Raw genomic sequence first — 5211 nt, 5'->3', positions numbered from 1 at the left:
TTAACCCTCATGATTTTGAATCTATAATAAAATGGAACAATATTACTGATTAAACAACACATGCTATTTTTGTATTAGAAATGTAACTTTAGTTATAGAGCGTGTTATTTTAAAAAATGTCTACCAGTAATTGTTCCATGCATCAGAATGTAAGATCAGTTTTTAAAAATCAGATTGCATACATACAGATACACACATAATAGTGAATATCTGATGCTTCTTAACTTTTCACAGTGAACTTGAGCATTAGTACTTGCTCTTTTTTTGTGAACTTTCATTTTCAGAGACATCATAATACTGAATTTAGTCTAATGACTAAACTGAACATATGGGTATTTTTTTCTTCTCAATTAAGCAGTGGGTTACTGGCCTTGCTGTCAACTGTACTTTGGTTGTTTTCTTTCTCCTCATATACATTTTCTTTCTGAGCAGCATCTTAGGTAAAGGTTAGGGTTTCTACAAGCAAATTGATATATTTATTTTCTTTAGAACAGTTCAGAAACTGTGTTATGTTTAAGAATTCATCAACTCCAGATCAGAGTCTTGAGTGTTTTGTTGCTTGAAGATACCTAGAAACGTAACAAGTCAAAATAAAGTGAGTTCTGTTGGAATTATGAAAAAGAATAAAATCCCTGCCTGGAGTAAAACATTTTTTAAGAGTGGTTACTTCGCTGCTTCTGTGTACATTGTTATTAATTGCTCAGTAAAGTGGTTCCATGTAAAAATATCATATATAACTATTACTCATCTATATTTCACAGTTCAATACACCTTTCTAGAAGGTCTTAATTTTTGTTTCAGTGCTTAAATTGAAATAAAAGATTAAAACCTTGGACACAATGAGCAAACAATTTTGTCGTTGTGCAAAGGTAAATTAAAAGACATTTGTGTGGAGGTGCCTGGGTGGCTCAGAGGCTTGGGCCTCCGCCTTCGGCTCAGGTGATGATCTCAGGGTCCTGGAATCCAGCCCTGGATCTGGCTCTCTGCTCAGGGGAGCCTGTTTCCCTTTCTCCCAGCCTGCCTCTCTGCCTACTTGTGATCTCTCTGTGTGTCAAATAAATAAATAAAATCTTAAAAAAAAAAAAAAAGACGTCTGTGTGTTTATTTGCAACTCTAGTGGAGAACAAATTACATTTTTTATTGAAAATGTATTAAACAGCAGAATATACCTTTGTCTTTAAAATATAATATTATCCCTATTGCCTAGTATGAGATCAAGTGAGATTATACATAGTGAAGCTTACTTACATTACATTTTATTAATAATTGAGTTCCTAATTTAAATTTATAATTCTAAAAGGGAATTTCTATAAGTAGATGACATACTACTTTGTAGACATTGGGATATGTACCACAGTCATTATATACAGTGTACAGCATTGTACATTACTTATGAAGTAGGTTGTGTCAACCAAGCCTTTGGAAATTAATTGTAATTGTCAGAATTTGTAAAAATCGTATCATTAGTTGAGCCTTCTAGAACATATCATGTTGTTGATTGAAATGAAAGATAATACTTTGTCCAACAACCATGTAGATAATGAAGTTAATATTTTGTCAAAAAATTGTGATTCACATAGTTGTACCCTTGAAACAAATCATATATGTTAATTGAATTTAAATTTTTTAAAAAGTTAAGTGATTGTCTTGAGGTCTTGCTCTGATTGTGAGTGGAGGTAATATGTGTGATATAAAATGACTTTTACATACAACATAAATGGTTACATATTATACATAATAAACAAACTATATATATATGTACTCAATATTGAATAGACCTAAATAATACATGTATATTGTATACGTACCATATAATGAAAAAACATTAATTTCACAGTTCAAGAAGTATCAAAATGTACACATTAAAGTAATCATCAATCAAATCCAGATACACAGTATCTGGATTTTATTATTCCAGAAAGTCCCCTCATGCCATTTTGTAATGCATCCCCTTCCCTTGTACTCTGTACAATCACAGTAAACAATAATCTGTTTTCTGTCACAGTAGAAATCAAATGGTACAATATATACTATTTTGTGTTTGGGTTCTTCTTTCAGCATAATTTTGGAATCCATTCATGCTATTGAAATTTACTGTTTTTTTATTTTATTTTTTAAATTGTTGAACAGTGTTCTATAGTATGGGTACCAGTTTGTTTATCCATTCATCTGTTGATGGATAACTGGGCTGTTTTCAGTGTTGGCTGTCATAACTAAAGTTGTCATGACAATTTGTCTGAATGGGTGTGTGTGTGTGTGTTGTTTTCCTGTGGACATCTGTTTTTATTTCTCTTTGGTGAATGCCTGGGGTATGCAATTATTGGATCATATGGTAACTGTATATTTAACTAAAGAAAGTGTCAAACTGTTTTCTACAGTTGTACTAACTTTAGAGTTCTACCAGTGAGGTATGAAATTTACAATTTTCCAAAACCTAAGCAATATTTGGCATGGTAATTCTTTTAATTTTTAATTGTAATCAGACTGATAAGTTTGTAGTATTGTCTTCGTGTGGTTTTAATGTGCTTTGGCCTCATGACAGATGACATTAAGCATTTTAAATTGTACTTACTGGGCTTACAATCCTAGCTAATACATTTTATGTGCTTTAAATATTTGATTTAAATATTGATTTAATTTGTTGGATTTGATTTGTTAATATTTGTTGAGAGTATTTGTTGAGAATTTATTGCTTGTGTTCGTAAACAGTAACATTTTTTTCTCATGTAAGATCTTTGTCAGTTTTTGGCGTCCCATAATATTGTCTTCATAAAATGACTTAAACAGAATCTCTTTCATTTTTACTTTCTGAAAGGCTTTGTGTGCTTTTTATATATTTTTTCCTCAAAATATTTGGTAAAAGTCACTAGTGAAACCATATGGGCATTGAATATCCTTTATGGGAAAATATTTGATTTATTTGCTAGCTATAGGGATATTCCGATTATCGTTCTTCTTCATTAAACTTTAGTTGTGTTTTTTAAGAACTTGTTCATTATTGTGTTTTTTAAAGACTCGTTCATTTCCTTTTTTTGGCAAAAATTTTAACATGACTTTGGTCACAGTATTTCCTTTTTGTCTTTTTAATGTCTATGAAAGTTATAGTGAATAATTTACCCTGTTTCATTCCTGATATTGTGTGCATACGCATGGGTGTGTTTCTCTTTTGCCTAATTAGTGTTTATATAGTTTTAACCATTTTATGGCATTTTTCTGAGAACTAAATTCTGGCTTTTTAAAACAACCTTTCCTACTATTTATTTTGGTTTTAATTAGCTTTTCTTTTTCTTGTTTCTTTTTTTGTCTGTTTGTTTCTTAACATTCCAATACATCATGATTTTATTTCATTTTTTAAAAGATTTTATTTATTTACTTGAGAAAACGAGAGAGAGAGAGAGAGAGAGAGAGAGAGCGCGCACTTGAGTGGGGGAGGGGCAGAGAGAGAGGGAGAAGCAGAGTCCCTGCTGATTAGGGAGCCTGACGAAGGGCTCTATCCCAGGACCCCAAGACCATGACCTGAGCTGAAGGCAGACACTTAACCCACTGAGTCACTCAAGTGCCTCCATCATGGATTTTTAAACCTTTCTTCTTTCCCAAGATAGGAAAGGTTATAATTTCCTCACTGTGCTCTACTTTAACTGTATCCTGATACTACCACCTTCATTGGAAGCATATGAAGGCACAGGGCAGGGTGGACGCAATCCCTGAAAACAAACATAAGGAAGCCAAGTTTGGACCTTGAGTCCTGCCAAGCTGAAGAGGTGAGGGAAGAACCTTGGCCACCTCACAGATTCTCCCTAACAGAGCCATTTAATTCTGAACCTCATTATCTCTGTTCTATTCTCCATTCTGTAGCAGTCCTTTTCTGGGAAGTCTCATCTTACTCTGTCATCTTCAGCAGCCCTCCACCAAGGACTCCCAGGGAATAGTCTTATGGACTGCTTTTTGACTTCCCCTCTCCCGGCTTCACAGCTCCTGCTCTGTTTTCTGGAGATAACAGAAAGGTCCTGGTTCTCACCTCTAATATGTCTCCTCTGTTCACTGACTGGTAAGCTTGAACATTGGCATCTTTCACCAAAAGTCTAAAATGTTCCATTTCAGAACCTGGGTCATAATGGGGTCTTTACATGATTTTCCTTCTCTTTTGAATTACAGTTTTATAATTCTTGCCTCAAAACAGTTTCTCTGATATTTTGTCCAATGTTATGTTTATTTAGCTTGGGGTGCTGGCCCTATGCCAGTCCTTCCATCATAGTGGAAGCAGATGTCCCTCCAGATGATTTTTAATTATTTAATTTAAAAGACTTTCAAAATATTCTTAAGGCAGCAAAATTATGAGTTATTAATAAATATATCACTAGAAATTAGTAGGTAGATAATTGCTATAGTTCTGTTGCAATTTGTGTTTTCTCATGTCTAAATCTTTCCATCATTTTCCAGGGTAAACAAATAAAATAGTACTCTAATGGGCTTCTAAATTTTTTCTGTTTTGTTATATAGTATCACTGAGTAAAAATCATTTCAAGGAGAAAGAAAACTTTCATACATTTTAGAGAAGCACCAGTATGGAATGTTACGGCTTGTATGAATGGTGATTTTAATTTATAAGTAGTAATTTGATTCACCTACCAAGGCACTAAAATCTTTAATAGAACTTGCACTGTCATTATTATTCATTATTCATAAAGTGGTGTAAATGGAAATAGTGTCTCAGAAAGGTTAGCATACAGATAAATCCATGCCCTAAAGAACTTATAATTCTAAAATCCTTTCAACAAGCTCCCCACCACCCAACCCCTGGGCACTCATTAGAATAAGACAGCTTGTGAGTACTATTCTATTTGGCTTTAACAGTATAAAGAAGTTCAACTAAATAGAAGCTATAATATAATTCAAAAATGTATTTTCAAATTTGAAAGCAAAACTGTAATACTCTGATGGATCCACATTATCTTCTTAGGTTTTAAGTGCAATATAAATATCAACTGAGTGGTTTATGGTATAGCAGAAGAGTAATATTTTATCGCAAATTTCATATTTTACCTTTTTTTATGATGGCAAGTAGAACAGGAAATAGAGAAAGAACAACTCCTCTGTACTTGCACATTGGACTATAGTAAGTGAATTTAATTTTTGCCCGCACTTAAATAATTTAATGAGGATCCTTTTCCCTGAATCTGGTCACTGGGCATATGTCTGCTTAACCTTGTG

This window comes from Mustela erminea, chromosome 15 (assembly GCF_009829155.1).
Source record: "Mustela erminea isolate mMusErm1 chromosome 15, mMusErm1.Pri, whole genome shotgun sequence".
Classification (NCBI taxonomy): Eukaryota; Metazoa; Chordata; class Mammalia; order Carnivora; family Mustelidae; genus Mustela; species Mustela erminea.
This window is presented reverse-complemented; position numbering follows the sequence as displayed.